The 22,291-nt window shown below is 43.4% G+C and overlaps 1 non-coding gene across 1 annotated transcript; it reads left to right on the plus strand.

The window, feature by feature from the left end:
• The first annotated feature begins 2,261 nt into the window (after window positions 1-2,261).
• trnap-ugg (transfer RNA proline (anticodon UGG)) lies at window positions 2,262-2,333 on the plus strand. The gene has a single exon. It is a non-coding gene; the product is annotated as a tRNA-Pro (tRNA).
• Window positions 2,334-22,291: the final 19,958 nt, after the last annotated feature.

Consider the following 22,291-nt stretch of genomic DNA (forward strand, 5'->3'; position numbering starts at 1 on the left):
GGCAACACCTGGAGCAGTGAGCACAAGACCGAAAGGGATGGAGGTGCTTCATCGATGGCTTATGTTCTGTAAGGAAAACAAAGGCATCGCTAAGTAGGCTATGGGTGTGAGTATAAGTACTGTACATTTACAATACATTTTTGTCATTTAGCAGACGCTCTTAGCCAGAGCGATTTGTATTCATCTTAAAATAACTTGGTGGAAAACAGACTACATGGCCAAAAGTATGTGAACACCCCTTGAAATTAGTGGACTTGTCTTTCAGCTACACCCATTGCTGACAGGTGTATAAACTTGAACATGCATTCTCCATAGACAAACATTGGCAGTAGAAGGGGCTGTACTGACGTTCAATGTGGCACGGTCATGAGATGCCACCTTTCCGACAAGTCAGTTCATCAAATATCTGTCCTGCTAGAGCTGCCCTGGTCAACTGTAAGTGCTGTTATTGTGAAGTGGAAACTTCTAGGAGCGGCTCAGCTGAGAATTGGTAGGCCACACAAGCTCAGAACAGGACCGTCGAGTGCTGAAAAATCGTCTGCAACACACTACCGCGTTCCAAACTGCCTCGAAGCTATATCGGCACAAGAAATGTTTGCCGGGAGCTTCATGAAATGGGTTTCCATGGCCGAGCAGCCACGCACAAGCTTAAGATCACCATGTGCAATACCAAGCCTTGGCTGAAGTGGTGTAAAGCTTGCCGCCATTGGACTCTGGAGCAGTGGGAACACGTTCTATGGAGTGATGAATCACACTTCACCGTCTGGCAGTCCGACAGAAGAATCTTGTATGGCGGATGCCAGGAAAACGCTACCTGCCCAAATGCATAGTGCTAACTGTAAAGTTTGTTGGAGGAGGAATAATGGTGTACAATTACATTGTTGATGATTCTGTGCTTCTAACTTTGTGGAAACAGTTTGGGGAAGGCCGTTTCCTGTTTCTTTCCTATTTCCTGTTACCAACATTGAAGTGATTGGATTGCTGTATTCGGCGCATGTGACCAATACAATTTGATTTGTGAACGTCCAGCGTACTTACACTACCTGCACCGGAAGCTGACAGAAGTAAAACTGTCTGCCTGGAGTCACAGACATGAAATGGTAGGCTAATGTGTAACACATGGTATATCATCATAATAATGTTATATTAATTGTAGTGTAACCCCCGAGTGAATATTTCAGAAGACGAGTTGATAACGAGCCAGCCAAGTTAGCGCTAGCAAGCAAACGGCTAACTCAGTGGACTAAACTCCACTCGATGGCGAATACATTTTTTAGGAGTGCAGTTTAGTCCACTAACAAACTGCTAACAATCTAACAGCCAGCTAACCAATCACAAACTGTTAGTCACTAGCTAACTAAAGAGTAAAAACAACCTGTTCTTATACTGTAATGCATGTAGCTAGCTAGCCGAAGACAACTTGCTAGCGAATTGAACTGCATTTAGCCACCAGAGAGCCGTGAATCACAACGCATTCATCTTATCTTGATAGTTAGTTATCAAGATAGCTTCGGCTCCCATTTCACGTTGAAACAAATATACGCGATGAAAAACTGTGACAGAGGCTACTAGTAAGTAGTTATAAATATAATCAAAAAGCACAACTCGGTCACTTCAAAGCTAGCAGAGAACAAAGCCAAATGTAATTATATAATGTACCGAACATAGACAGTAGCCAGCAGTGTTCTTATCCGCTATATTTGGTCAGGATCACATTGGCTCGTTGGTCGATCAAAAAGCGCAATCCAATCACTTCAAAGTTAGTAGAACAAAGCCAAATGTTATGTAATTAATTATATAATGTATCAAGACACGAACAATGACACAGATATTTCACTGAATGTATAAATGTGAAGCATCCGGTTGTTGTTTCCACTCACTACCAAATATGGTAGTGAGAGGAAGCCCAGTGGCCGGCAGTGGGAGAAGATGGAGCGAGATTGATTTTGGCCGACTTTTTGGCACATTTTCTCATCGATGAAACATTTTGATATCAATACAGTTTTCTGTTTCCAAAACTAAAATCTGTTACGAACTGAGTGAACTTGCGTTGTTTAGAAAGAGGGCGAATTGAGTCATTGCACACGCCCACTTCACAGAGTAGGCGTTCCCTAACGGAAATGTGCCAATAGGCTCCTCTCTGCCCACTAGGAGTAATTTGCTTCCATTAAAAACTACAGGCTGTTATCTATCTTCGATTAGTTATAAGTATCTCTGGTAGTAATGTGTTCTTAACCTTTTTATCCTGCTAAGATTGTGTTGGCTCGTTGGTCTAGGGGTATGATTCTCGCTTTGGGTGCGAGAGGTCCCGGGTTCAAATCCCGGACGAGCCCAACATTTTTGAAGAGATCATAATATTTAGCTAGCTATTATGCTAAGGGACTCCCTAAAAACACGCCATTTTGATACAGCTGCGACCGGAAGTGACTTATTTGTAGCAGGTTAGGAGAGCATTTTTCATAATCAATCAAAAGTACTTCTAAAGCCCATTTTACATCAGCCGATGTCACAAAGTGCTGTACAGAAACCCAGTCTAAAACCCCAAACAGCAAGCAATGCAGATGTGGAAGCACTGTGGCTAGGAAAAACTCTCTAGAAAGGCAGGAACCTAGGAAGAAACATAGAGAGGAACCAGGCTATGAGGAGTGGCCAGTCCTCTTCTGGCTGTGCCGGGCGGAGATTATAACAGAACATGGCCAAGATGTTCAAACGTTCATAGATGACCAGCAGGGTCAAATAATAATAATCACAGTGGTTGTAGAGGGTGCAACAGGTCAGCACCTCAGGAGTAAATGTAATTTGGCTTTTCATAGCCCTTTTCCTAACCTTAACCTAATTCTCCTAACCTGCTACGTTAATTTTCCTAACCTGCTGCGTAAGTTCTCCTAACCTGTCACTTCCGGTCGTAGCTGTATCAAAATGATGTGTTTTTATGGAATCTCATGATACTAAGATCATGCGAATTACTATCTGCACACATACCTCTGCACACATTCAACTTGGAACATTCTCAACAGATCTCATGCGTTGGTGGTCAGCACCGCAGCCAGACATATATAGCCGTAACAGACAATTTGGTGACCTTATTTTGACCTTTTCTGCTGCTTTTTGAGACGCGGTTCGATCCCACGCGATCCCAGTGGTCGTTGACCCGGGTTTCAATTCCCGACCAGCCCAACTGAATTCCAACTTAGACGCACTCCAGCAACAAAAAAAAACGTTTTGATTTTTTGTTGTTGCACTTTTCTGGCTGAAAAACAATATTTCAAGTGGAAATACAGTAAAGTACACACACTTGTGCCATGTCATGATACCTGGACCAACTATTGAGATGTGCCTTTTGTTAAAGCTGCACTATGCAGAAATCACTCAGCCATCTAAACTGCTGTAAAATAGATTTTCCATAACAAAAAATATTGTATTTTCAGCTGTTTTGAAACTGGTGCACAAAACCGCAAATAAAAAAACGCAAAAAACCAAAGCTTAAGAACGCAAAGCATAGAAACAATGCACATAGAATATATCTACTGCTTATGAGACTTGTTTTCAATGACAATGTCAGATAACACACATTTCTATGTGAATTTGGTCGGGTTGCCCAAAAATGGACAGATTGCAGCTTTAACTAAAGCAGGTGATAAATTAGTTGCTAGGGAGGCTGCAGTGCATCTTTTAAATGAGTTGCTAGGGAGGCTGCAGTGCATCTTTTAAATAAGTTGCTAGGGAGGCTGCAGTGCATCTTTTAAATGAGTTGCTAGGGAGGCTGCAGTGCATCTTTTAGATGAGTTGCTAGGGAGGCTGCAGTGCATCTTTTAAATGAGTTGCTAGGGAGGCTGCAGTGCATCTTTTAGATGAGTTGCTAGGGAGGCTGCAGTGCATCTTTTAAATGAGTTGCTAGGGAGGCTGCAGTGCATCTTTTAGATGAGTTGCTAGGGAGGCTGCAGTGCATCTTTTAAATGATGTTGCTAGGGAGGCTGCAGTGCATCTTTTAAATGAGTTGCTAGGGAGGCTGCAGTGCATCTTTTAAATGATGTTGCTAGGGAGGCTGCAGTGCATCTTTTAGATGAGTTGCTAGGGAGGCTGCAGTGCATCTTTTAAATGATGTTGCTAGGGAGGCTGCAGTGCATCTTTTAAATGATGTTGCTAGGGAGGCTGCAGTGCATCTTTTAAATGAGTTGCTAGGGAGGCTGCAGTGCATCTTTTAAATTATGTTGCTAGGGAGGCTGCAGTGCATCTTTTAAATGATGTTGCTAGGGAGGCTGCAGTGCATCTTTTAAATGATGTTGCTAGGGAGGCTGCAGTGTATATTTTAAATGATGTTGCTAGGGAGGCTGCAGTGCATCTTTTAAATGATGTTGCTAGGGAGGCTGCAGTGCATCTTTTAAATGAGTTGCTAGGGAGGCTGCAGTGCATCTTTTAAATGATGTTGCTAGGGAGGCTGCAGTGCATCTTTTAAATGATGTTGTCTTTGTGATTGCCTTAATAGATCAGCAATATGTCATTGAGCTGTTATAGTTGGAGCGATTGATTCACGTCTGACATTGTAGCAAACAGCAATGCTTGCATTTAGCTAGAGATTTTACTTTCATTTTGACTTTCCGTTTCAAATCATTTTCTTCTACTCAAATACAATATTCTGAGAAAAATACAAAGTGTGTCAGTGTCACAACTAGCCGTAATCCCTCCTCTTTTCAGGAGTGACCTTGTAGTCGTATGGAGGTTAGACACTGACTTTACGTCTCAAATGGCACCCTATTCCCCATAGGGCTCTGGTCAAAAGTAGTGCACTATATAGGGAATATGGTGCCATTTGGGACACTGCCGTGCTAAGGGGATCTGTCAAAGCTGATGCCTGGATGGGAGTAGCCAGGAGACAGACACTGACTGCTAAACACCCCCCCCCCCTCCCCCCCACCCTCCCTCCCCGCCGCAGGGGCCCAGCACACTAGCGGAAAACTGAGAGGCTTCAAAACCTCCTGGCTTTAAGGTAAACCTTAACCGCATCACATCACCAGCCCGCCATCTTGATTTTCCATCACAAGACCTTTTGTTAAGTTCTCTCAGTACAAGGCCTTTTCTGGTCTTTAAGTACACAGATACAGCATGCCTCACCGTTTCTTTCTATGCCAATCTAATTCATAACCTAGTCAAACAGCTGCACAAAATACACTGGTGAAATTGAAAATATCTTGTTCCGAATGATGTAAGGTAAGATTGCAAATGCAAGTGGTTTTGCATTTTATATAATTTGAAATGCATTGCAATTTTTTATGAAAATAAAAGTTAGTTTCCCACAGAAAGGAACTAGAACTCAACAGCAGTATGTGGACACCCCTTCAAATGAGTGGATTTGGCTATTTCATCCACACGCGTTGCTGACAGGTGTATAAAATCGAGCACACAGCATTGCAATCTCCATCAGCCTTACTGAAGAGCTGAGTGACTTTCAAAGTGGCACCACCATAGGATGCCATCTTTCCAACAAGTCAGTTTGTGAAATTTCTGCCCTGCTAGAGCTTCCCCGGTCAACTGTAAGTGCTGTTATTGTGAAGTGGAAACTTGTAGGAGTGGCTCGGCTGAGAATTGGTAAGCCACACAAACTCACAGAACAGGACCGCCGAGTGCTGAAGGCTGTAAAAATAGTCTGTCCTCAGTTGCAACACTCACTACCGAGTTCCAAACTGCCTCTGAAAGCAACGTCAGCACAAAAAACTGTTCGTTGGGAGCTTCATGAAATGGGTTTCCATGGCCGAGCAGCCGCACACAAGCCTAAGATCACCTAACTGTAAAGTTCGGTGGAGGAGGAATAATGGTGTGGGGTTGTTTTTCATGGTTCGGGCCCCTTGGTTCCAGTGAAGGGAAATCTTAAAGCTACAGCATACAATTACATTGTTGATGATTCTGTGCTTCCAACTTTGTGGCAACAGTTTGGGGAAGGCCCTTTCCTGTTTCAGCATGACAATGCCCCTGTGCACAGAACTTGACTGGTCCGCACAGAGCCCTGACCTCAACCCCATCGAACACCTTTGGGATGAATTGGAACGCCGACTGCGAGCCAGGCCTAATCTCCCAACATCAGTGCCCGACCTCACTACTGCTCTTGTGGCTGAATGGAAGCAAGTCCCCGCAGCAATGTTCCAATATCTAGTGGAAAGCCTTCCCAGAAGAGTGGAGGCTGTTATAGCAGCAAAGGGGGGACCAACTCCATATTAATGCCCATGATTTTGTAATGAGATGTTCGACAAGCAGGTGTCCACATACTCTTGGTAATGTAGTGTAGGTCCTACAGAGTACACATTCAGTTCTTGATTAAAATGTAATGTAATATTAATGTGATCACAATCCACAGTAGGAAGATCACAGCACCAGGGATAACGTGTCTACTTTTAAAGTTGACTTGACCGCCTAGTCCAAGTTAGGATTGGGAATTGCCATGGACCTCACAATACAATATTATCAACTTAACGCAGAACCTCACAATACAATATTATCACGATATTTAGGTGCCGATACGATATATGTATTGCTATTCTATATGTATCACGATTTATCACTATTCTACATGTACTGTGACTCAATGTGATTTTTTATTTTGATTCGATGTTTCAAACATATTGCTCACCATGACTGGTACAGAGGGACACGAGCCATGAGAACATCAGTTTTGATCATTCATGGAAATTAAAGTGCTGAAAACGTGTTAGCTCACCATTTAATAAAAAAAAAAAAAAAAAAAAAAGCTATAGAAGGTGAAATAACAGATTTTTGGTTCAGGAAGAACAGCTAACTAGCTCTAGCTAACTTTAACTGCTTAGCAAAAAAAGCTATTTTGGGGGCAGAATTGATACTTGGAGTCAAACAATCAATATTATATATTCAAAAATAATATTGCAATACTCTACTGTATGTATGATCCCCCCCATCCTACTCCATGTCATATGTGCTTCAGTAGGCTTTGAATGTTGAACTACTGTTGTTAGGGCATGGTGGACTACTGTTGTTAGGGCATGATGGACTACTGTTGTTAGAGCATGATGGTCTACTGTTGTTAGAGCATGGTGGACTACTGTTGTTAGAGCATGATGGACTACTGTTGTTAGAGCATGGTGGACTACTGTTGTTAGGGCATGATGGACTACTGTTGTTAGAGCATGATGGACTACTGTTGTTAGGGCATGGTGGACTACTGTTGTTAGGGCATGATGGACTACTGTTGTTAGGGCATGGTGGACTACTGTTGTTAGGGCATGATGGACTACTGTTGTTAGAGCATGATGGACTACTGTTGTTAGGGCATGGTGGACTACTGTTGTTAGAGCATGGTGGACTACTGTTGTTAGAGCATGATGGACTACTGTTGTTAGGGCATGATGGACTACTGTTGTTAGGGCATGATGGACTACTGTTGTTAGGGCGTGATGGACTACTGTTGTTAGGGCATGATGGACTACTGTTGTTAGGGCATGATGGACTACTGTTGTTAGAGCATGATGGACTACTGTTGTTAGAGCATGATGGACTACTGTTGTTAGAGCATGATGGACTACTGTTGTTAGAGCATGATGGACTACTGTTGTTAAGGCATGATGGACTACTGTTGTTAAGGCATGATGGACTACTGTTGTTAAGGCATGATGGACTACTGTTGTTAAGGCATGATGGACTACTGTTGTTAGGGCATGATGGACTACTGTTGTTAGAGCATGATGGACTACTGTTGTTAGGGCATGATGGACTACTGTTGTTAGGGCATGATGGACTACTGTTGTTAGGGCATGATGGACTACTGTTGTTAGGGCATGATGGACTACTGTTGTTAGAGCATGATGGACTACTGTTGTTAGAGCATGATGGACTACTGTTGTTAAGGCATGGTGGACTACTGTTGTTAGGGCATGATGGACTACTGTTGTTAGGGCATGATGGACTACTGTTGTTAGGGCATGATGGACTACTGTTGTTAGGGCATGATGGACTACTGTTGTTAGAGCATGGTGGACTACTGTTGTTAGAGCATGATGGACTACTGTTGTTAGGGCATGATGGACTACTGTTGTTAGGGCATGGTGGACTACTGTTGTTAGAGCATGATGGACTACTGTTGTTAGAGCATGATGGACTACTGTTGTTAGGGCATGGTGGACTACTGTTGTTAGGGCATGATGGACTACTGTTGTTAGAGCATGATGGACTACTGTTGTTAGGGCATGATGGACTACTGTTGTTAGAGCATGGTGGACTACTGTTGTTAGGGCATGATGGACTACTGTTGTTAGAGCATGATGGACTACTGTTGTTAGGGCATGGTGGACTACTGTTGTTAGGGCATGATGGACTACTGTTGTTTGGGCATGGTGGACTACTGTTGTTAGAGCATGGTGGACTACTGTTGTTATGGCATGATGGACTACTGTTGTTAGGGCATGATGGACTACTGTTGTTAGGGCATGATGGACTACTGTTGTTAGAGCATGGTGGACTACTGTTGTTAAGGCATGGTGGACTACTGTTGTTAGAGCATGGTGGACTACTGTTGTTAGGGCATGGTGGACTACTGTTGTTAGGGCATGATGGACTACTGTTGTTAGGGCATGATGGACTACTGTTGTTTGGGCATGATGGACTACTGTTGTTAGAGCATGATGGACTACTGTTGTTAGGGCATGATGGACTACTGTTGTTAGGGCATGATGGACTACTGTTGTTTGGGCATGGTGGACTACTGTTGTTTGGGCATGGTGGACTACTGTTGTTAGGGCATGATGGACTACTGTTGTTAGGGCGTGATGGACTACTGTTGTTAGGGCATGATGGACTACTGTTGTTAGGGCGTGATGGACTACTGTTGTCAGGGCATGATGGAGTACTGTTGTGGCTAGGTCAAGCATAATAAATGATGTAGCAGTCTGGTGCACTGAAGTCCTTTTTCCACTGCAGTAAGGCCTGGTCTTTTCCCACTGCAATAAATCCTGGCCTTTTTCCACTGCAGTAAGACCTGGTCTGTTCCCACTGCAGTAAGGCCTGGCCTTTTTTCCACTGCAATAAATCCTGGCCTTTTCCCACTGCAGTAAGACCTGTCCTTTTTCCACTGCAGTAAGGCCTGGTCTTTTCCCACTGCAGTAAGGCCTGCCTTTTCCCACTGAAATAAATCCTGGCCTTTTTCCACTGCAGTAAGGCCTGGCCTTTTTTCCACTGCAGTAATGCCTGGTCTTTTTCCACTGCAGTAAGGCCTGGCCTTTTTCCACTGGAGTAAGTCCTTGCCTTTTTCCCACTGCAGTAAGTCCTTGCCTTTTTCCCACTGCAGTAAGTCCTGGCCTTTGTCCCACTGCAGTAAGGCCTGTTCTTTTTCCACTGCAGTAAGACCTGTCCTTTTTCCACTGCAGTAAGGCCTGGTCTTTTCCCACTGCAGTAAGGCCTGGTCTTTTCCCACTGCAGTAAGGCCTGGTCTTTTCCCACTGCAGTAAGGCTTGGCCTTTTCCCACTGCAATAAATCCTGGCCTTTTTCCACTGCAGTAAGACCTGGTCTTTTTCCACTGCAGTAAGGCCTGGCCTTTTTCCCACTGGAGTAAGTCCTTGCCTTTTTTCCACTGCAGTAAGTCCTAGCTTTTTTTCCACTGCAGTAAGTCCTGGCCTTTGTCCCACTGCAGTAAGGCTTGGCCTTTTTTCCACTGCAGTAAGGCCTGTCCTTTTTTCCAATGGAGTAAGGCCTGTCCTTTTTTCCACTGCAGTAAGGCCTGTCCTTTTTTCCACTGCAGTAAGGCCTGGCCTTTTTTCCACTGCAGTAAGGCCTGGCCTTTTTTCCACTGCAGTAAGGCCTGCTCTTTTTTCCACTGCAATAAGTCCTGGCCTTTTTTCCACTGCAATAAGTCCTGGCCTTTTTTCCACTGCAATAAGTCCTGGCCTTTTTTCCACTGGAGTTAGGCCTGATCTTTTTTCCACTGCAGTAAGGCCTGTCCTTTTTACCAATGGAGTAAGGCCTAACCTTTCTTCCACTGCAGTAAGTCCTGGCCTTTTTTCCACTGCAGTAAGTTGTGGACTTTTTTCCACAGCAGTAAGGCCTGTCCTTTTTTCCAATGGAGTAAGGCCTGTCCTTTTTTCACTGCAATAAGTCCTGGCCTTTTTCCACTGCAGTAAGGCCTGGCCTTTTTTCCATTGCAGTAAGTCCTGGCCTTTTTCCACTGCAGTAAGGCCTGGTCTTTTTCCACTGCAGTAAGGCCTGGCCTTTTTCCACTGCAGTAAGGCCTGGTCTTTTTTCCACTGCAGTAAGACCTGGCCTTTTTCCACTGCAGTAAGTCCTGGCCTTTTTTCCACTGCAGTAAGGACTGGCCTTTTTTCCACTGCAGTAAGTCCTTGCCTTTTTCCACAGCAGTAAGGCCTGGCCTTTTCCCACTGCAATAAATCCTGGCCTTTTTCCACTGCAGTAAGACCTGGCCCTTTTCCAATGGCGTAAGGCCTGGCCTTTCTTCCACTGCAGTAAGTCCTGGCCTTTTTTCCACTGCAGTAAGTTGTGGACTTTTTTCCAGTGGAGTAAGGCCTGTCCTTTTTTCCAGTGGAGTAAGGCCTGTCCTTTTTTCCATTGCAGTAAGACCTGGCCTTTTCTACTGCAGTAAGTCCTGGCCTTTGTCAGTGACAGGCTGATGGCTTTGATCTCTTTTTTCATTGTCATAACTGACAGAAGCAAAACTCTTATGTCTCCTGTCACACCCCATGTCTTTTGGGTGGTTGAAGTTGCTCAGGTGATCCTTAGTAGTTGGCCTGTTTATACCAGATTGACTTATGGGAGAGTGTGTTTGTATGTGTGTGGATATGTGTGTGCGTGTGTTCTCGTATTTACAGAGCAGTAATCTAAACCAAACCAGATTTGGGGTCAATTTGAATTGAAGTCAGTCAATCCAGGAAGTAAACTGACATTCCAATTTAGTAATTGAAAAAAGGGCATCTATTTTCAATGACTTCTTAATAAGCTGAAAAGTGGGAGGTATTTATTTCAGAAGTAGTACTTCCCCCCCCCCCCACCCATTTTAAATTCAAATCACTTCCTGAATTGATTGGCTTCAATTTGAATTGACCCCACCCCCTGCCACATACTTTAGAAAGTACTCCATCCCTTCTGTGCCTTTTAAAAAAAAAGGAGCAATGTACAGTAGGTACGGTATACCTACCTCTCACCAAAGCTTAGAGGCATAATCATGGCACAATTAAGATAATTTCTCGACGACAGCTGGTGGGTAGAGAAGTAATTTCCACGCCTCCTAATCGAGTCTGGCTGTCAGATTAAGATAGAGAGGTGATTGGAGGGAAATTGTCTTGGCGAGTGCTACGTCCCAAATTACACTCTATTCCCTATATAGTGCACTACTTTTGACCCAAATGGCACCCTATTCCCTATATAGTGCACTACTTTTGACCAGAGCCCTATGGGGCATTGGTCAAAAGTAGAGTGCTACGTATATAGGGAATAGAGTGTCATTTGGGACGCAGGTTTTTTTGAAAGTCTTTGGCGTCAGACCCAGGTGGCCCTAGGTATCTCTGTCTCTCTCTGCCTCATTGATGGCTGCCTGGAAGGAAGGAAGGGAATTTGGTTTCGATTTGCTACACTGGAAAGATCATTCGAGTGGCGGGCAACCGGGCGCTCTCTGTCTGTCTGTCTGTCTTTCCATGAACCTGTCATCTTATTACCAGCCTCTCTGCTGCCGAACGTCTGCTTCGGTCTGACACTTATAACTAAAATAAGTCTACTGGGCTATGTCTCCTCATTAATCTCTCTCTCTCTCTCTCTCTCTCTCTCTCTCTCTCTCTCTCTCTCTCTCTCTCTCTCTCTCTCTCTCTCTCTCTCTCTCTCTCTCTCTCTCTCTCTCTCTCTCTCTCTCTCTCTCTCTCTCTCTCTCTCTGTGTCTCTGTCTCTCTTTCTCACTCTCTGTCTGTCTTTCTCTCTCTGTCTCTCTTTCTCACTCTCTGTCTGTCTTTCTCTCTCTGTCTCTCTCTCTGTCTCTCTCTCTGTCTCTCTCTCTCTGTCTCTGTGTCTGTGTCTCTGTGTCTCTGTCTCTCTCGCTGCCTCTCTCTCTCTCTCTGTCTCTGTCTCTGTCTCTCTCTCGCTGCCTCTCTCTCTCTCGCTGCCCCTCTCTCTCTCTCTCGCTGCTTCTCTCTCTCTCTCGCTGCCTCTCTCTCTCGCTGCCTCTCTCTCTCTCGCTGCCTCTCTCTCTTTCTGCCTCTCTCTCTCTTTCTGCCTCTCTCTCTCGCTGCCTCTCTCTCTCGCTGCCTCTCTGCCTCTCTCTCTCTCGCTGCCTCTCTCTCTCGCTGCCTCTCTCTCTCGCTGCCTCTCTCTCTCTCGCTGCCTCTCTCTCTCTCGCTGCCTCTCTCTCTCTCGCTACCTCTCTCTCTCGCTGCCTCTCTCTCTCTCGCTGCCTCTCTCTCTCGCTGCCTCGTTCTCTCTCTCTCTCGCTGCCTCTCTCTCTCTCTCTCTCTCTCTCTCTCTCTCTCTCTCTGTGTCTCTCTCGCTGCCTCTCTCTCTCTCGCTGCCTCTCTCTCTCGCTGCCTCGTTCTCTCTCTCTCTCGCTGCCTCTCTCTCTCTCTCTCTCTCTCTCTCTCTCTCTCTCTCTCTCTCTCTCTCTCTCTCTCTCTCTCTGTGTCTCTCTCGCTGCCTCTCTCTCTCTCGCTGCCTCTGTCTCCATCACTCTCTCATCACCATCTTACTTACTTTGTCATTGTCTCTCTCTTTCTCACTCTTTCTCTCTCTCTCTTTCATCACTGTCTTTCTCACTCAAGCTCTTGAATACTAATTAAAATGTCCGTCCATGATAACAATGTGACCAATATTTCCTTTGTATCACACCTAATTGCCTTAGTAAATTTGATAACATTTGTTGTAGAAATGTATTTCATGATGTTAATCTACTAACACTATGCAACCACACGTCACATCCCTGTGGTACATTTTAACTTATTAAAAATAATAATAGTACAAATTTAAAAAATGTGCACAAATTGCATCTTTAAAAAAAATACATTTTTTTTTAAAACGAATGCTTTGACAAGAAACCAAACCAAATGTAAGCCATGGTCTTACCATGTCATAACCTAACTTTACCTCAGGAGGGCGCACTTTCCCCACGTTTACTGAAAGCAGTCTCCTTACTTGTTCACTAGATGGCAATAATTTACTTCCAAAATGGAATGTCTTTTTCTCTCTGACATCAGTTTGGTTAATGTTTCCCGGATACAGGGCATGTTTCTACACTGAGGCCTGGCACCTAGAACGGTAGCCTACACGTTGTAACATGTTTACTATGTATGTTGATACATGGCATTTGTCAGCTTTGATCATATTTCCTGATTTCCCCCCCCCCATATGATGTGATTTGGCGACAAGTATTGGACATGACATTGAGACTGTGAATAAATACGAATGCCAAACTAACAGTAATCTGTGTAAAAGGCATTTTATGACAGTGTCCGCGTTAATGACGTTTTATAATCATGAGTATGCTTTTAGATTGGCTTGATTAATTTGCTACACTTGTTGTCAGTGATGTATTGAATGTCTTGTGCTTTAGTTGTACTTGGATCTGCCTATTATACAATCTGGTGATCAAGATGATATATTCTGTATTATGGAACAGCCGTTAGTTTGTGTCTCCAGGTCATTGTGGATTTTTGTTATTTCTAATGGGCGGGCCAGTAAATGGTAGATAGACACAGGTTTGTATCCCAAATTCCCTATATAGTGCACTACCTTTGACTAGTAAGCCGTGGGGCTGTGGGAAAGTTCAGTTTGGGACGCATCAGACTGCGGACTCCTCAGTCAGTGTTTTCCATTAGCGCCGGGTGTCGGCTAATCAGCCGGTTGCAGATCCATTTTCAGCCGGCTACATTTTCCACTTCATATTAACTAGGCTACTTTTCATTTAAAAGTTTCAGTTCACCAGTAGGTCAAACCCTGTACCACTGGAATTAACAATATGCACCTTCTGGCGATCTACCGGTAGGATAGGCGCCTGTCAGTCACAAAGCAAGCCGTGACGCTGTAACGGTCTTACAGTAACGCTGCAGAGAGGAAGAGGCGAAGCGAGAGGTTTCACTCTCGCCAAAATCTGTCCAAATTATCCCAATGCATTTCTATGGGCTTATTTTGGACCTAAGCTTGTCGCCTGCCTTCCCGCCTTTGGGAAAACGACTCCCATTGTTAGGGCGGAGACAGGAACATCTCGTCATTATATGTGGTTAGTCACATTTCTTTACATGGAGGCAGAGAGCGTGATGCTCGTGAATTTGCACGTCCTATGTAATGTCGTAACGATGAGGCAAAATCAACTAATCACTATTTTCTGACATTCATTTATTTTCTTTATCGTGTTTCACATAGCCAGCCACACGGAGTCCTGGTGGGTAGTATACTATTTACTGTGCGTTGATTGACAACTGAACAGCAAGTGTTGACTAGTTTATAAAAAGGTGTCAAATTGACTGAAATAAAGTCGATCTATATCCCTTTGCCATCCATAAATCATGCAACGTGGTTATATGTCCATTGTATTGCATCGGGAAAAGGAAACCCAAGGATTTTCTTGGTTTCTTCTCCTAGGATGTCGGGGCTTGCCAAACAGTGATGTTAAAGTGAGGGACTCTCATCTCGTCAGTGGTGTAACTTTCCCGAATCGCATCGGTGAAGAGGCCGTTCATTTGGCTCCCTAATTTGCATAGGTTACTGGTAGGCCTAGGCTTTTTTTGTCGATTATCTACAGATAAATTACTAAAACAATTATGATGAAATGGTGAACCATCTCTGCAGGAACAATAGGTCATGGAGAGCCTCATCCTGGTTCAATGATAATTGGGGCCCTCACGGAATCCAGGCATTAAAACAGAATTCAACACTATTAAACCATTTATTGACCTTAGTTCAGAATAAACTAAATGTATTGAACATTTTATTAATTTACCCAAGTTTATCATAAGACGTGAACAGAATGCATCAATGTTTCGTATTTCCTGCAACTTTCTGAAGAGGCAACGAGAATGCCCCTGTCTCTCTCTCTGTGTGTGTGTGTGTGTGTGTGTGTGTGTGTGTGTGTGTGTGTGTGTGTGTGTGTGTGTGTGTGTGTGTGTGTGTGTGTGTGTGTGTGTGTGTGTGTGTGTGTGTGTGTGTGTGTGTGTGTGTGTGTGTGTGTGTGTGTGTGTGTGTGTGTGGTGCAAGCGTCTGCCACTTTGTGTAGTCGTTAGCGATGATGCTAATGAAAACAGTCTTCTGGTAGATGGAAAGGCCTTTCCCCAAAAACCTCCTCAATTAAATGTTAACTACAAAGTAGCCTATGTTTACATGGCAGAATGATACCATTGTAATTTTCATTAATCCAGTTGGTATTTGTTTTGCAAACTCTACCATCACATGCGCTACAAAAACACAGCAAACAGCCTCTTGCTAGGTGTGCACTTGAATTAAGGGTAACTACACACCAACATCTACATTTCTCAGACTTTTCCTAGACCTCAAAAGTGTTCTCCTGATGTGATGTTAAGCATTGTTGTGGACTTAAAACATCAAATTTAGTTGTTTTTCTATAACATATAGTTTTGAGTTTTTGAGATCGGGAAAAACAAAAACCTCTGACAACAAAATCTTACATTTATTTTTCAAGATAGTGTGGGCTATTTACTTCATTTATCTGTTTTCAATAAAATAAATAATTTTAAGAACAAACATCATTGTGGCAATTCATATCTTGCTGTAAAACTGTAAATAACTATTTTTTATCTCAAGAGAAGACAGATTCAATGTTTTAAAAAGTTATCTTATTTAGAAATAGTCCTGATCATATAGACCTAAACAATATCCAAAACAATTAATAATACATTTGAATTCATACGTTTTCCAGTCATTTTAAGTTGTAAAGTCATGTCTTTCTACTCAATACAAAAGAAAATCCAATCTGGGAGGTAAACTACAAAGTATTCCACCATTTCGCTGTGTATTTCAGATCAAGGCATTAGAATGTACCAGAGGCCACTGAAATATAAATATAAATAAATATATATATATATATTTATATATATATAAATAATATATATAAATAAATAGAAAGAATGAGGACACAATGTGCCCTGACAGAAAATGGCTAAATTATTTAAAAATGCCATCAAATGACAGTAAATATTCTGGGTCATTTTTTAAAACTCTCTTTATGATTTAGGCTTGGTTGTGTTGGGCCAAGTTGTGCGTAACCATTTTACCAATAATATTAATGGATTGTTGAATCACAATATTTGACATTCTGAAATTCATAATAGAAGATTATAAAAGTCTTCATACAAGGCAACATGACTATGACAGTCATGACATCATTGCCATTCAGTTAAATTTGGTTACTGTGAATTATTTAAAAATATTAATTTGAGGCCCTGGGTGGTCTGAGGAGCTTACAATAAAACTTTACTTTATCTACATATTAAAATCATGACATTTCTCTGAGGAATCTCTGAGGAGTTGAGTCCCATAAAGAGAGTGATAAGCAATGTGTTTATAGTGAGCTAATCACCTGGCTGGGTTTGAAGCAGAGCTGTTTCTCTTTGATATCTACAGAGGTGTAAAACAGCGATAACAACACGCTCTTGCATATTCTGACCTGTGGCCGTCGGGATCTGTGGCTGGGGTTTTCTTCTGTTTTTACTATTGGCCATGACTGGCTTTTGTTCTTCCACTCATGGGGCCTGATTCAGACTTAGAATATCTGTTTTTTGGTTTTGGGGGGGGGGGTCTGCAGATCTATTTTCATGGTTTTTAATATTTAGACTTGACATATGCAGAATCGTACAATACTTGTCATGACAATTGTCCCTGACAATACACCCACAGGGAATGCTGTTAGTTCTTGGGTTGCTCTCGCATTCAAGTGATGGCACACATTGGCTATTATCTCACAAAAGGTATGGCTTGATGTTAGGATCTGACATCAGTCACCGACTTCATTAATAATAAGTGCATCGATGATGTCGTCCCCACAGTGACCGTACGTACATATTCTAACCAGAAGCCATGGATTTACAATCAACATCCGCACGGAGCTAAAGGCTAGATCTGCCTCTTTCAAGGAGCGGGACTCTAACCGGGATGCGTATAAGAAATCCTGCTACGGCCTCAGACGAACCATCAAACAGGCAAAGGGTCAGTACAGGACTAAGATCGAATCCTAATACACGGGCTCGTCAGATGTGGCGGGACTTGCAAACTAAGTTTCAAAGGGAAACCCAGCCGCGAGCTGCCCAGTGATGCAAGCCTATCAGACAAGCAAAATGCTTTTCTATGCTCGCTTCGAGGCAAGCAACATTGAACCATGCTTGAGAGCACCAGCTGTTCTGGACGACTCTTTGATCATGAGCTCTGTAGCCGATGTGAGTAAGACCTTTAAACAGTTAATATTCACAAGACCAGGCGAAAACCTACATGTTTCAAGCAGACCACCACAGTCCCTGTGCCCAAGAACACCAAGGTGACCAGTCTAAATGACTTTCGCCCCAAAGCACTCACATCTGTAGCCATGAAATGCTACACATCAACGCCATCATCCCAGACACCCTGGACCCACTCCAATATGCATACCGCCCCAACAGATCCACAGATGACACAATCTCTATTGCACACCAAACTGCCCTTTCCTACCTGGAGAAGAGGGACACCTTTGTAAGAATGCTGTTCATTGACTACAGCTCAGCATTCAACACCATCACTAAGCTAAGGACCCTGGGACTGTATTTAAAAAAACACGTTTATTATTTAACCTTTAACTAGGCAAGTCAGTTAATTAAGAACAAATTCTTATTTACAATGATGGACAAACCCGGCCAAACCTGGACAACGCTGGGCCAATTGTGCACCGCCCTATGGGACTCCCAATCACGGCCAGATGTGATGCAGCCTGGATTCAAACCAGGGACTGCAGTGACGCCTCTTGCACTGAGATGCAGAACCTTAGACTGCTGCGCCACTCGGGAGCCCTCTGTACACTGTACACCTCCCTCAACTGGATCCTGGACTTCCTGACGAGACGCCCCCAGGTGGTGAGGGTAGGCAACACATCCGCCACGTTGACCCTCAACACGGGGGGCCCCTGAGGGGTGCGTGCTCAGTCCCCTCCTGTACTCCCTGTTCAGCCTTGCCGTGCACGACTCCAACACCACCGATACGACGTTGGTAGGTCTGATCACTGACGACGATGAGACGGCTTATAGGGAGGTGGTCGGAGACCTGGTAGTGTGGTGCCAGGACAACAACCTCTCCCCCAATGTCAGCAAGACCAAGGACCTGATCATGGAGAACAGGAAAAAGAGGGCCGAGTACGCCCCCATCCACATCGACAGGGCTGAGGTGGAGCGGGTTAAAAGTTTCAAGTTCCTCGGTGACCACTTAACTAAAGATATATTATGGTCAAAACACACCAACACAGTCGTTAGTTAGTTAACCAATAGCTTACCATGACTGTGCACCCTTGAGTGGCCCAGCCAGAGCCCGGACTTGAACCCGATCGAACATCTCTGGACAGACCTGAACATAGCTGTGCAGCGACACTCCCCATTCAACCTGACAAAGCTGTACTGGTACCCTGTGTATATATCCATGTTATTACCTGGTACCCTGTGTATATATCCATGTTATCACCTGATACCCCTGCACATGGACTCGGTAATGATACCCTGTGTATATATATCCATATTATCACCTGGTACCCTGTATATATGTATCCATGTTATTACCTGGTACCCTGTATATATATCCATGTTATTACCTGGTACCCTGTGTATATATCCATGTTATTACCTGGTACCCTGTGTATATATCCATGTTATCACCTGGTACCCTGTGTATATATCCATTACTTATTGTGTATCTATTCCTTTCATTATTAAATGTTCGACTTCTCTATTGTCTTTCTCTCTGTATTGTTGGGGAAGGTCCGTAAGTCAGCATTTCACTGTTAGTCCACACCTGTTGTTTACAAAGCATTTCACTGATAGTCCACACCTGTTGTTTACAAAGCATTTCACTGTTAGTCCACACCTGTTTTTTTCAAAGCATTTCACTGTTAGTCCACACCTGTTGTTTACCAAGCATGTGATAAATAACATTTTGATTTGATTTGACAAGGGTCTCGCCCAAGTCTGGGAAAAAAATGCAGTACATGATATAAATACCAATGTTTATATCAATTATGAATGTGTCTCTTAGTAATGAGTATAGTCTCTTAGTAACGAGTATAGTATCTTAGTAATGTGTATAGTCTCTTGGTAATGTGTATAGTCTCTTGGTAATGTGTATAGTATCTTGGTAATGTGTATAGTCTCTTGGTAATGAGTATAGTCTCTTGGTAATGAGTATAGTCTCTTGGTAATGAGTATAGTCTCTTGGTAGTGAGTATAGTCTCTTGGTAATGAGTATAGTCTCTTGGTAACGAGTATAGTATCTTGGTAACGAGTATAGTATCTTAGTAATGAAGGACTATTGATTGTTGTCTTTTCAAGTGAGCGTCATAGTCCGGCACTAAGATTCATGTTAACAGTCCATTTACTGCTTCTAGAAAAGAGGATTTGGCAAGACGGTCTCTAGCACAATGACATTGATTGTCGTCCCAAATGGCACCCTATTCCCTATATAGTGTACTACTTTTGATCAGAGACCCTATGGGACCGGGTTAAAAGTAGTGCACTATATAGGGAATAGGGTGCCATTTGGAACGCATCCATCGTCTGAACTACAGCGTTCTCTACTTGCTCGGGCACCAGCGAAAAGCCCTTTTTAGTATTTCCTGTCAAACATGGCATTCTTTCCTTTCGTTCATCTTAAGTGTCTAGACAGTGGTTTTCTTGCTTCGTTGGTTCTCTTGGACAGAGGCCAAATCTCTCCTATTGGAGGTGATACGAGAGCTGTGTTATCTTCTTGTTTGAGGAGCTAGGAGGAGAGAGGGGGGGGGGGGGGGTTAGAGCCGAGCAGCAGAGCCCAAGCAAGTGTCACTCAGGTGGGAGTGGAGGGCAGGACACCTACGCCTCTCCCTTGGAGCAGCTGGGAGGAGGTGGTGGTGGGCACCAAGAGAAAAAAACATAAATGGATGGCAATGTCTTTATAGAAACTCAGGCATATACAAATAGTACTGCCTCATGTATGTGGTGATGGATGAACTATACAGGCTACTTCCTATTATTCAAATCAAATTCACCATATTTGTCAGATAATTGGTCATTTCCTTTTATTGTTCTTGAACTTACTTTCTACTAGTTTAATCGACACATTTATTCTCTTCCTTCTATTTATACCTCATCCTAACTATAGTCTCCATCAGTGGTTCCCAAACTTTTTATAGTCCCGTACCCCTTCAAATATCAAATCAAATCAATTTGTATTTGTCACATACACATGGTTAGCAGATGTTAATGCGAGTGTTTTGCGAAATGCTTGTGCTTCTAGTTCTAATCAACCACCAGCTGCGTACCCCATCTAGCACCAGGGTCAGCTGCGTACCCCATCTAGCACCAGGGTCAGCTGCGTACCCCATCTAGCACCAGGGTCAGCTGCGTACCCCATCTAGCACCAGGGTCAGCTGCGTACCCCATCTAGCACCAGGGTCAGCTGCGTACCCCATCTAGCACCAGGGTCAGAGCACTCTCAAATGTTTTTTTGTTGTTGTCATCATTGTAAGCCTGCCACACACACACACACTATACGATACATGTATTAAACAATGAGTGTGAATTTTTGTCATAATCCGGCTCGTGGGAAGTGACAAAAAGCTCTTATAGGACCAGGGCACAAATAATAATAATAATGAATCATTTTGCTCTTTATTTAGCCTTCTTACATATACAACCTTATTTGTTCATCGAAAATGGTGAATAACTCACCACAGGTTAATGAGAAGGGTGTGCTTGAAAGGATGCACATAACTCTGCAATGTTGGGTTGTACTGGAGAGAGTCTCAGTCTGAAATCATTTTCCACACACAGTCTGTGCCTGTATTTAGTTTTCATGCTAGTGAGGGCCGAGAATCCACTCTCACATAGGTACGTGGTTGCAAAGGGCATCAGTGTCTTAACAGCGTGATTTGTCAAGGCAAGAAACTCTGAGCGCTGCCCTATTCAGAAATCTGGCAGTGGCTTCTGATTTAAATAAAATGTTCACAGAACCGCTTGATGTAATTTTGATGAGGCTTTCTTGTTCAGATATCGGTAAGTGGACTGGAGGCAGGGCATGAAAGGGATAATGAATCCAGTTGTTTGTGTCGTCCATTTTGGGAAAGTACCTGCGTAATTGCGCACCCAGCTCACTCAGGTGCTTCGCTATATCACATTTGACATTGTAAGCTTGAGTTAATTTGCACAAAAACAAATCATTTAATGATGGAAAGACCTGTGTGTTGTCCTTGTTAATGCGGACAGAGAAGAGCTCCAACTTCTTAATCATAGCCTAAATTTTGTCCCGCACATTGAATATAGTTGCGGAGAGTCCCTGTAATCGTAGATTCAGATCATTCAGGCGAGAAACAACATCACCCAGATAGGCCAGTCGTGTGAGAAACTCGTCATCATGCAAGCGGTCAGACAAGTGAAAATGATGGTCAGTAAAGAAAACTTTAAGCTCGTCTCTCAATAAATGAAAATGTGTGAAAATTTTGCCCCTTGATAACCAGCGCACTTCTGTATGTTGTAAAATCGTTACATGGTCGCTGCCCATATCATTGCATAGTGCAGATAATACAAGAGACTTCAGGGGCCTTGCTTTAACAAAGTAAACCATTTTCACTGTAGTGTCCAAAACGTATTTTAAGCTGTCAGGCATTCCCTTGGCAGCAAGAGCCTCTGGGTGGATGCTGCAGTTCTACCCAAGTGGCGTCGGGAGCAACTGCTTGCACGCGTGTTACCTCTCCACTATGTCTCCCTGTCATGGCTTTAGCTCCATCAGTACAAATACCAACACATCTTGACCACCAAAGTGCATTTGATATCACAAAGCTGTCCAGTACTTTAAAAATATCCTCTCATGTTGTCCTGGTTTCCAGTGGTTTGCAGAAGAGGCTCTCTTCCTTAATTGACCCCCCATAAACGTAACAGACATATACCAGGAGCTGTGCCCGGCCCGCCATGTCTGTTGACTCATCCAGCTGTAATGCATAGAATTCACTGGCTTGTATGTGAAGCAGTAATTGTTTCAAAACATCTCCTGCCATGTCACTGATGCGCCGTGAAACAGTGTAGTTTGATGAAGATATTGTCTGTATAGTTTTTTTTGGCCTTTTCCCCCAGCATTGTCCCA

The sequence above is a fragment of the Salvelinus fontinalis genome, chromosome 14 (genome assembly GCF_029448725.1).
Source record: "Salvelinus fontinalis isolate EN_2023a chromosome 14, ASM2944872v1, whole genome shotgun sequence".
Taxonomy (NCBI): domain Eukaryota; kingdom Metazoa; phylum Chordata; class Actinopteri; order Salmoniformes; family Salmonidae; genus Salvelinus; species Salvelinus fontinalis.